We start from the raw sequence: 11423 nt of genomic DNA, 5'->3' as shown, positions 1-11423 counted from the left end.
TGTAGAGAAAGAAGGAAGAGACTATCCCTCTGATCCCATACTCTTGCTTCATAATAATTTTGAATAGGGCTGACAGACCAATTTCATGTCTATTGTTAGCCCTTATTGACTATGGTTACCTGGGCCTGCATTGAGAATTTTTTTCTTTTTCTTTAATGACCTTATTCAATGCTCAAAGCAATAAACCTAATATCGAGTCTTTATTTCACTTCAAAGTTCAAGAATCTAAGTTGAAAATCAATCGGTCTCTCAAGGCCCAAGCTTCATTCATGTGGAAAATTAGATCGTACTGGTTCAGAGACAAAAGACTGTCTTAGAAATGTTCAAAAGATTTCTTGGATAATAAGTGGGTCTTACAGAATGCATTTGGATGAGTTAAGTGTAAATGAATCAAGCACAGTGGATTAAGTTATCCTTAATTTATTTCATTTCCTATTTATTTATTTAGGAAAACGTTGCACTTTGGGGACTTCCCTGGTGGTCCAGCCCTTAAGATGCTGCACTTCTACTGTAGGGGGTCCAGGTTCGATCACTGGTCAGGAAACGAAGATCCCACATGCTGCATGGCCTGGCCAAAAAAGTTAAAATGTTACATTTTCACTCCCTTCACCCCTTTTTTCCACCCTTCATCCCCCTCCACCTCTGGCAACCACCAATCTGTTCCCTGTATCTTGTCTTTTTTTTTTTTTTTTTTTTTTTCATTTTAGAGTCCACACATAAGAGATCAGGCAGTATTTCTCTGACTTTCACTTATCTTAATGCCCTCAAGGTCATCCATGTTGTCACAAATGATTAACAACTCTTTCTTTTTTTTATGGCTGAGTAATATTCTATTTTTTAGTAAGTAATACATATTTTTTTCAATATGTGTGTGTATATACAAATAAACCCTAAAGATACATCAATAAACTGTTAGAACTAATAAATGAATTCAATAAGTTTGCAGGATACAAAATCAATATATAAAAGTCTGGTATATTTCTATATATATACATTGCTAACTATCAGAGAAATTAAGGAAAATTCCCATTTTTAACTACATCAAAAAGAATAAAATTCTTAATAATTTTAACCAAGGAAATGAAAACCTGTATGCTGAAAACTACACCACAGTAAGGAAAGAAACTGATGAAGGCACACATAAGTGGAAAAATAACTCCATTTTCAAGGATTGAAATGAAATTAATACTGTTAAAGTGTCCAAACTATTTGAAGCAAGCTACAGTTTCAATGCATTTCCTATCAAAATTCCAGTGCAACTGTACAGCTGCTGAATTGGCTTGAACTGACTTGGATTTTTAATTTATACTGTAATCAGGCTAATTTTGCTTCACTATTATCCTGTTGTGTCTGTAAATTTCCAGTGAAACTGCTTGTTAGGTCAAATTTCTGGGAAAATCACATAAATAGGGAACTAGCGCTTGATGAGACTTGTTAAAATTTCTCTTGGAGACACATTAAAAAGAAATCCACAGAAGTTTTCTCAAAACAGTCTTTCTGGTTGTCAAATGAAATAGGTGCTCAATTAGGCTTTGGTCCTGTGAGTAGACTCAGAATTTTCTGCTGACTAGCCGTGTCCTGTCTCCACCTCTCTGCTATCATTCAAGTCCTTGGCTGTACTCTCAGGGAATAAAGAAGAGTTTGTGGTTGAAATATTTTCACTGCAGTACTTGCTGACAAAAGACTAAAACCTTTTTAGCCATTAGAAAAATTACTTGGGCTACAGTTTCATAATGCCAGGAATTTCTGAAATAGAATTTTTTGGAAAACTGACAGTAACTTTAACCATTGTAAGGAACCACAATGACATCAAAATGCTTCTGCAAAATGACTGATACAAAGTGGTTTTGAAAATTTTTAGTGCTGGAGTTTGTAGCTGAAGCAAAAAGTGTTATGTGAACAATCTTTGTCAGACATTATTTTAGTGCTGCTAATTTTCACAAAGCTTTCACATTTTGCAAATGCAATCCCACTGCCAACTATTTTCTTCAAACTAGTTTTCAAGCATCTGTGATACTTAACAGTTGGTTTCTGTAGTATTTGAAAGCTGATTTAGGTGCATGAAATTGGTAAGGCTCAATTTAAATAATTTGGTAAAATTCTGTTTATTTTTAATTGATCTAGGAGAAGATATTTGAAACTGGAGAATAAACTGGATAGGAAACTTCTTAGGGTAGTGGTCTGATTTCTTTGGCACAGTGGATTCCAAAAAATTTAAATGTAAGTTTCATAACGGTAAGGACTTAGTCACTTTGTATCCAGTGCTTAGAAAGTGGAGCATGAATGTGGCTCAGTCGTGTCTGACTCTTTGCAACCCCCATGGACTGTACAATTCATGGAATTTTCCAGGCTTAGCATGTAGTAAATGCTCAAGAAATAATTGGAAATAGGGATGGAAAAAATGGAACTGGATGGGAGCAACAGGATGGCCCAATTGGTTCAGTGTTACTACGGGTGATTTTAAAAATTACTGATTTATTTATTTGGCTGCATCCGGTCTTAGTTGTTGCACGTGGGATCTTCCTTGGGGTCAGCAGGCTCAGTAGCTGTGGCCTGGTGGGCTTAGTTGTCCCATAGTATGTGGGATCTTAGTTCCCCAACCAGGGATTGAACCCACTTCTGCTGTATTAGAAGGCAGATTCTTAACCAGTAGACCACCAGGGCAGTCCCTGAGCACAACTTGATAACACTTTGCTAGTTGAATGTTCCCATTACCTGTATAACTCAGCAGTTCTATCAGTAAGTACCCTACAACTGCTTCCGCACATGGACACAAGGAGACATCCATAACGACATTCATAGCAAGATGAAAATGGTATTTCTACCTTCTTTTCTGCAAGCATTGAATAGATGCAGAGTCTATCTCTGTGGATGAAGTGACCTAGAATTTTAGTTATATGCATAACTCATTAGGGAAGTGCTTAAAAATAAACAGAAGATTTTCATAGAACTACACATTCCTTTTGTACTCTGGGTAATTTTAACATGGCATCAGACTGGCGAGTCACCTCTAATAAAATATAAACAAAACAGATTTTTTTCCTTTGTTGTCTTGACTATTTAATTTTGTTCTCCTTTGCTATTGTCTAATTCCAAAAGGGGAGAAGGCAATGGCACCCCACTCCAGTACTCTTGCCTGGAAAATCCCATGGACAGGGGAGCCTGGTGGGCTGCAGTCCATGGGGTCTCGAAAAGTCAGACACGACTGAGCGACTTCACTTTCACTTTTCACTTTCATGCTTTCGAGAAGGAAATGGCAACCCACTCCAGTGTTCTTGCCTGCAGAATCCCAGGGGTGGTGGAGCCTGGTGGGCTGCCGTCTATGGGGTCGCACGGAGTCGGACACGACTGAAGCGACTTAGCAGCAGCAGCAGCAGCAGTTCCAAAAGGAGCGGCTTCATGTGAAATTTGTGGGAAGGCTGCTATTCAGAGTTTAATGCCATTATGGAGTAGCCCCATGAAAATCCAGCAGGAAGAATGTAGATACTTCTATAAGATGCTGAAAACTATTTGAAAAATGAAGAATTCATAGACATAATTTCTCTAAAGTCATAGAGTTGGAGATTGAATAAATGGATAATCGAATGAATGGTTGATTCAAAATACATCATTAACGAATTGGAAGTAATCAACTATGTCACCTGGTCCTAAAAATATTCCTCTAAGGCTTCCCTAGTGACGCAAATGGTAAAGAATCTGCCTGCAATGCTGGAGACGTGGGTTCAATCCCTGGGTCGGGAAGATCCTCTGGAAAAGGAAATGGCTACCCACTCCAGTAATCTCGCCTGGGAAATCTCGTGGATAGAGGAGCCTGGCTTGCTATAGTCCATGGGGTCACAAAGAGTCAGATACAACTGAGTGACTAACTTCATTTTTTCCCTAGAGAATGAAGCGTGTGATAAAGCCAGTGAGTTCCATGGTCAAGATCCCACTGGCAAATGACAGCCTCTGTAAATGTATCTCTTTACAACATTGTGGTGATAGAGAAGACAGTCTCTGAGTTCAGGAATGCTAATGCTGGTGGAACTCCTGGTGGGCAGGGAGGGCAAGCATAGGATTGGAGCCAAGATCTAGCCCACTGAGGCTGATTCTGCTGGAGGGGTCTCCTGATGACCCCGTGGGGCGCGGTGCCCTCTCAGGGTCTCAGTGTTGATCAGATGCCGGCAGGTTGGACATTCCGCCCCCGCAGAAGCCAGAGTTGGGGAGGGAATAAGCTACTGGCCTGTGTACAGTTTCCACCCCACCTCCTATGTCCTTTGTTCATGAGCCCCTGGAGCAGGCTCGTGGGTGACGAGGAAAGACTGACACAGGTCCATAGGGTGGATCGACTTGACTACTTGATTATTGCCAGGGGCTAGGTTTTCCCCTCCTCATATCCTTGAGTTTATGTATTTGGAGAAGGGCCTTAAAGGAGATGGTTGTTGTTGTTTAGCCAGTAAGTCATGCCCTACTCTTTGTGACCCCATGGACTGTAGCCCACCAGGCTGCTCTGTCTATGGGGATTCTCCAGGCATGAATACTGAAGTGGGTTGGTATTTCCTTCTCCAGGGGATCTTCCCAAGCCAGGGATGGAACCCACATCTCCTGCGTTGGCAGGAGGATTCTTTACCATCTGAGCCATCAGGGAGGCCCCTTATGGAGATGATTCAAGATAAATGAGGCCCTACAGGGAGGGCACTAATCCGGCAGGACGATTGTCCCTTTAGAGGAGGAGGAAGACGGTCTGTTCATTATAGCTCAGCAGAGCTGGAAAAAATTTGAATAACCAAAAATGAGGAACAAAGGGGAAGAAAGACAAGGAGATCTCAAAGAGCGCTCTCACCACTGGCGCTCAGAGGAGAGACCTGGTGAGGACCGAGAGAAGGCCGCCTTCTCTTAACCAGGAAGAGGCTTCACGGGAAACCAGCCCTCGTGGCACCTTGCTGTTGGGACTGATAGCCTCCACAACGTGGGGAAAGAAATGGTTGTTGTCTAAGCCTGCCAGGCTGTGGAATTATAATCTGGCCACCTGTACAGATTCTGTACGTATTCCAAAACGGCCAGCCACACATCTCTCCCAAGCCCTCCCGCCACTCAACTGTTTATTTTTTCCAAATCCCCGATCAGCGTGGTGAACCTGCTACCACTGCCCGTGAGTCAGGTGGTCATTCTTCAGACCCCCTTCCCTTCTCTACAGTAAAGCAGGAGGACCCGCCCCATCCTCCCTTCTTTTGGGCCGCCCCTACGTGAGCTGTAACTCCTCGGCTCATCCCTGCTGTCTGGTTCCATCCTACCGTGTACATCCATGAATAAAAATCCGGCCAGTTTTTCCTTCTCTGCAAGTGGCTGCAGGGAGCTTTCCATCGGTCCACCAGTGTGTGTTGAGAGGGGAGCAATCAAGCCTTAGGAAGAGGTGCCACGGAGCCTGGACCGCCGGATTTGAGGTTTCCAGATCTGCAGAGCCTGGCTCAGTGCATCACACACAGCACACTGCTGGGCATACCCTGGGTGTGAGGGGCAGTGGGCCAGATGGTCAGTCCCTCTGGGGCCCTCAAACTGTCCAGGAGCTGCTTCTCAACTGGAAAAATAGTTACCAGCAGGACTACTTCCCTGGTGGTCCTCTGGTTAAGAATCTGCCTGCCAGTGCAGGGGACAAGGGTTCAATCCCTAGTCCGGGAAGTTCCCACATGCTGAGGAGTGAGTAACTAAGCCCATGCACCACAGCTGCTGCAGCCTATGAGCCTAGAGCCTGTGTTCAGCAACAAGAGAAACCACTCACTGGGAAGCCTGCTCATTGCAACAAAGAGTAGCCCCCACTCATTGAAAATAGAGAAAGTATCCACTCACAGCAACGAAGAATCAGTGAGAGTAAAAACAAAAAAATTACTGGAAAAAAAAATTATCAGCAGTTGGCTTTATTTGGATCTTACTGGGTGTTCCCAGGCCCTCCCCACCCCCGGAGCATCTCCGTCTGCCCCAGATTCTCCCAAGTCATTGGGTCTGCAGCTCACAGGGCTTGTAACACAGCCTGGATTTGTTTCAGAACCTTTCATACCCTGTGTCCATTCAAAATGGGCAGCCTGGTAGGTTACCCGGTGAGTCATCAGAGGGGCACACAGCAACCTGTGGTTGAGGTCGCCTCTAATATCTCGGTGCTGTGTCTCCTGGGGGCTGTGGGGTGGGGCACAGCAGCTGTCTCCCACTTGCAGAAGAAGACATCCCAGCATGTCCCAGGCCCCTGGGACCATCAGTGATGCAGCAGCCCCTGGACTTCCCAGGGGGTTAGCTCCCAACTCCGTGGCACGTGTTTTGCCAACGCACCTAAGGCTCCTGCCACCTCCTGCTCCCCGAATCCAATTAGCATAATGCCATCAGAGTAATGGACCAGCATGAGGTTCTGCAGAGTATCAAGGCGAACAAGTGTCCTCCCAATTGTGTCATAACAGCAGGATTTGATTTAGTTCTGAGGCAGAACAGTTACGATAGAGTGTTGTCCTTGACACACGGAGACAAACTGCTTTTAATTTTTTTGCTAATAGAGAAGGGGAGTAGCAAAAGTATTTTACAGATAATTTGGTGCATACTAGGTGCCAGAACAATGGAAACAGTGACAGACTTTATTTTCTTGGGCTCCAAAATCACTGCAGATGGTGACTGCAGCCATGAAGTTAAAAGATGCTTGCTCCTTGGAAGAAAATCTACGACCAATCTAGAGAGCATATTAAAAAGTAGATATAGTCTCTGTATCTGTATTACTTTGCCGACAAAGGCGTGTCTAGTCAAAGCTATGGTTTTTCCAGTAGTCATGTATGGATGTGAGAGTTGGACTATAAAGAAAGCTGAGTGCTGAGGAATTGATGCTTTTGAACTGTGGTGTTGAAGACTCTTGAGAGTCCCTTGGACTGCGAGGAGATCAAACCAGTCCATCCTAAAGGAAATCAGTCCTGAATATTCATTGGCAGGACTGATGCTGAAGCTGAAACTCCAATACTTTGGCCACCTGATGTGAAGAACTGACTCATTTGAAAAGACCCTGATGCTAGGAATGATTAAAGGCAGGAGGAGAAGGGGAGGACAGAGGATGAGATGATTAGATGGCATCACTGACTCAATGGACATGAGTTTGAGTAAGCTCTGGGAGTTGGTGATGGACAGGGAGGCCTAGCATGCTGCAGTCCATGGGTCGCAAAGAGTTGGACATGACTGAGCAACTGAACTGAACTGAGGTGCCAGAAAGTGTTGCCTTTGGAGCAGCCAATCCACAGTAACCCTGATGAGAGGAAGCCAGGGTTATAAACACGCTAGCCAGTCTCCAAGTTCTTGCTGGTGCCTCCAGGTACTCAAGTCCAAATGAAAGCCAGTCCTACAGGTTAGACCGTGGGATAGGAGGCAGAGCAGAGAAGGCAGAGATTGGGTCAGAGATGCAAATGGAAACCAGCATGACGTAGCGCACACTTGATAAACGAGTGAATAATTGGATTCTGATGTTAAGGGCTTCTCTGGTGGCTCAGTGGTAAAGAACCTGCCTGTGATACAGGAGACCCAGTTTGGATCCCTGGGTCGGGAAGATCCCCTGGAGAAGGGGATACCCACTCCAGTATTCTTGCCTGGAGAATCCCATGAACAGAGAAGACTCCCAGCTGCCACTGCCTGTTTTGAGACCCATGACCCAGGTCCAACTTGGCTCTTACTCTTTCTTGCCCTTATAAATAATCGTCTTATTTCTGAGCCATGTTCTATCTGTTTTTCTTTTCAAAGTGTATATTTTGTTTGGCATTGCTTAACATCTGCAGAGAATGAAGTGCATCCTGACTGGAAAGCCAAGTATTATTATTATAATTTGTACCTTAAATTAGGGAAAATTCATTCCTTTCTCCTTGTAGGGTCTGTTCTGCAATACACTGACCTTGTGTCGTTCTTACTTTTCATGCACAGGCAAAACCAGAACTTACCTTTCAGATCATCCCAGTATCCCTTTTCTGAACTCCAAAACATAGTTACTCCACGAGGGAAACTGAGGCGTGGGGGAGAAGACCTTCGATGTTCAGGGGGTTCGCCTGCTGTCTCCACCTGCCCCCAGTCCCGCCTGGGGGGAGGAGTGCACGCCGAGGTCACGTATATTCTCCACTTGCAGGATTTAAAGCCGCCTTGTCAGCTTGGTTCTCCTTACGGGTCACCCTAAGTCACTTTTGCTTCTCCTTCACTTCTCTCCGGTCTCAGTGGAAGTGAACGGCTGGCTGGCCATCCTTGCGCCCCTCCTCCCCTCCCCTCTCCTCTCCCTCCCTGGACGACTCACACCCCTTTCTTAAAGGTCCGACCTCGGTTTTATCATTCTGAGCAGTTAGTCATCTTAGTCAGCGGATGGCTTTTCTTTGAAATCCTCCCTAAGCGCTTTTCCTCTCTAAGCATTGAGGTCCGAATGAGTTGGATACTCTTCTGCAGAGCGTTTCCAGGAGGGCTGAGACCATAATCCTTTTCATAACTCTTAGGATTAAAACATAAAACACAATGAAGTAAACCACTGACAACTGTGTACTGACAAATAAGGAAGCAAATACACGGAGTTGGGGGATTACCCTCATTTCTCTTAAATATTCCCGCTATGTTTCTTGCTCTGAACCAGGTCCTTATCTGCTAGGCTGCTGTCCTCCACGATGTCCATTTTCTCCTTTGTAATCAAACCCCCAGTTATTGACTGGACAAGTGACCCCTCAGAGTAGCGACTCTTTCTTAGGCTCCTTCCTAGCTCAATGGGGCTCTGATCAGTGGAATGTTATTGGAAGTGTTGCATGTGACTACTGACAAATAATTTTAAAGGGTAAGCGCAGGCCCTGCGACCCTTTCTCCCTTCTCCTTGCCTGGAAAAGGAGATGAGATGGTAGGGACCAAGCACCTTCGGGGGCCGTGAGGATGCTGCCTGCGGAGGGAGAGCTATACAACTAGTGGCCTGGACCCAGATGGTCATGTCAGAGCAGCCTGGGCTGCCTACCTTCTGGCTTGTTTCATGTGTGAGAGATGTTCATTTCTATTTTCATAAGCCTATTGTGTGTGTGTGTGTATCTGTGTGTGTGTACGTAGGGACAAGAGTATGTATTTATTTCACAGCTCAACTTGACTCAGTGGCCCTTAGGAGGTGTTTGTATATGTTTTGTTTTGATTTGTTTCACTTACAGAGAATGATACAGAGACTATCCAGCTGGTTATGTTTTCCTCTCCTCTGTGTAAGAATAGCCCAAGTGTACCAAATGCTTACTGGGCTTCCCAGGTGGCTGAGTGGTAAAGAATCTGCCTGCCAATGTAGGAGACACAGGAGATGAGGGTTCGATCCCTGGATTGGGAAGATCCCCTGGAGGAGGAAATGGCAACCCTCTCCAGCATTCTTGCCTGGAGAATCCCATGGGCAGAGAATCCTGGTGGGCTGCAGTCCATGGGGTCACAAAGAGTCGGACATGACCGAGCATGCACGCACCACTAAATGCTTACTCTCTAGCAGCTATTTGGTATGCCTTGATAATAATCCTGACATACATGTTTCTATGATACTGCTTTTATTTTCATTTTCCATGAAAGTACACTGACACCCGGAGGTTAAATAACATGCTCAAGGTCACATAGTTGGTTAAGAGCAGATAGGGAATTGGAATCTGACAGCCAGGCCCCAGAGCCCACTGTCTTGGTACTTCATATGAATGTGGATTCTGTTCCCCAAGGAGCTATCAAAAAGGTGTGCATAAGAGCTTCCATTCACTGAGTCCCTGCTCCATGCAGGCACAGTGCTGGGACCGAAAGCAAATTCTAGAAAGGCTGGACTGAACTGGGCAGAGGGGACGCAGAGCAAGCAAGGTAGCCAGGGGCCCGGATGGCACGTGTTTCCGTCAGAGTACCTTTCAACAGTGCTGGCTAGCACAATTTTCCTCTCTTTCCACTGATGTATTTTGAAATTGTGGTTGATAGATGTATTCTTTTTGAAGCTCAGTAACCCACTATTCTTTCTTGTATTTCTGTCTAAATTATTCTCTTAAATTGCTTCATCTGGACTCTCCCTTTGTTTTATGTTGAGAATACTGATATCTTACAAATCTTATTCATCAAATGCTTAGATTAATTCTGGAAAGTACTTACTCTGAGGTACATCTTGTCTTACTGACTCATATCCAAACTCATCACAAGACAAAAGAACATGAAGTATAACAAAAATACAGTAATTTCTCAGCTATTAACCTGCAGATATTATACACAACTTAAGCTACAAATAAAGTCAAATAAAAGATTTTTTGGTGTCACTTAATGAACTAACATTTAAAAATCATCCCCTTTAAGACTAACAACCTTGGGAAAATTCAGTACTTAATATACTCAATAAACTATTGATTGATGACACTTGAAAGTAACCATTCTTTTTACATTCTCCTTTAGCTGTTCTTTAACAGGAGAAAACTCTTCTCCATTTGCATTTTGAACAATTAGTAAGGTGAACTTTCAGACCAAATTAAGCTATCTTTCCCCATGAAATTCTGTCATACATTTTTATGCTCCTCTGCTTCTTGAATAATTGATCTCACCATCTTTTTAATTGAGAGCTACATATGAAAGTGTGACTCATGAGTATAAATCCTACACATTTTAACTTTGAACCAATATTGCAAATTAGATTCTCTGAGCCATTTTTTTTATGCTGATGCACTGTAATGATACAAATAATATCAGCTGCAGGATATAAAAGCTACTTTTCATAGCAAAATTGGTTATAGGACTTTGAACTACCCAACTAGTACTTGAATATGGAAGCAGTATAGTTTCTATAGTATCATGCAGTACTGTAAGAACAAATGGTGGAACATAAAAACCACTCCTTGTTGTTCAGTCACTCAGTTGTGTCTGACTCTTTGTGACCCCATGGACTGCAGCACTCCAGGCTTCCCTGTCCTTCACTATCTCCTGGAGTTTGCTTAAACTTATGTCCATTGAGTCACTGAGGCCATCCAACCAACTTAACCTCTGTTGCCCTCTTCTGCTCTCAATCTTTTCCAGCATGGGGGTCTTTTCCAAACCACTTAAAAAGAGACAAACTCCATAGTTTTGATCACTATTAAAAAATAAAATTCTGTATTGCAAAAATATGGCATTCAAAAAAGCAAACTACAGATTTGTAAAACTAAATATACAAGACAAAAATATAGAGAGCTCACAAAAAATAACTTAAAAAACCATAGGCAAAAAAACAAACAAACCACAGGACACCAACAGAAGCATAGGGAAAGACTACAGATAGAAAATTCATGAAAGAAGAGGTACAAACAGCTAATAAACATAACAAAAGTTATTCTAAAAAACAAAGAGATGCAAATTAAAATGCACAGTGGTTTAAAATATCTCACCTTAGCAAGCATTTTAAAGTGATGCTCCGTTAAATAGAAGTGATTGGAGTGCACATTCTTACTTTG

The 11423-nt window shown here is 43.4% G+C and overlaps 1 long non-coding RNA gene across 1 annotated transcript; it reads right to left on the bottom strand.

Annotated features, from left to right (window-relative positions):
• Positions 1 to 404: 404 nt before the first annotated feature.
• On the bottom strand, positions 405 to 8217 carry LOC139036257 (uncharacterized). The gene is made up of 2 exons (XR_011488960.1): positions 7932 to 8217; positions 405 to 568 (listed from the first exon to the last, which is right to left on the bottom strand). It is a non-coding gene; the product is annotated as an uncharacterized lncRNA (long non-coding RNA).
• Positions 8218 to 11423: the final 3206 nt, after the last annotated feature.

This window comes from Odocoileus virginianus, chromosome 8, assembly GCF_023699985.2.
Source record: "Odocoileus virginianus isolate 20LAN1187 ecotype Illinois chromosome 8, Ovbor_1.2, whole genome shotgun sequence".
In the NCBI taxonomy this organism is placed as follows: domain Eukaryota; kingdom Metazoa; phylum Chordata; class Mammalia; order Artiodactyla; family Cervidae; genus Odocoileus; species Odocoileus virginianus.
The sequence above is the reverse complement of the archived record's forward strand: the minus strand, read 5'-3'. Positions and strand labels throughout refer to the sequence as shown.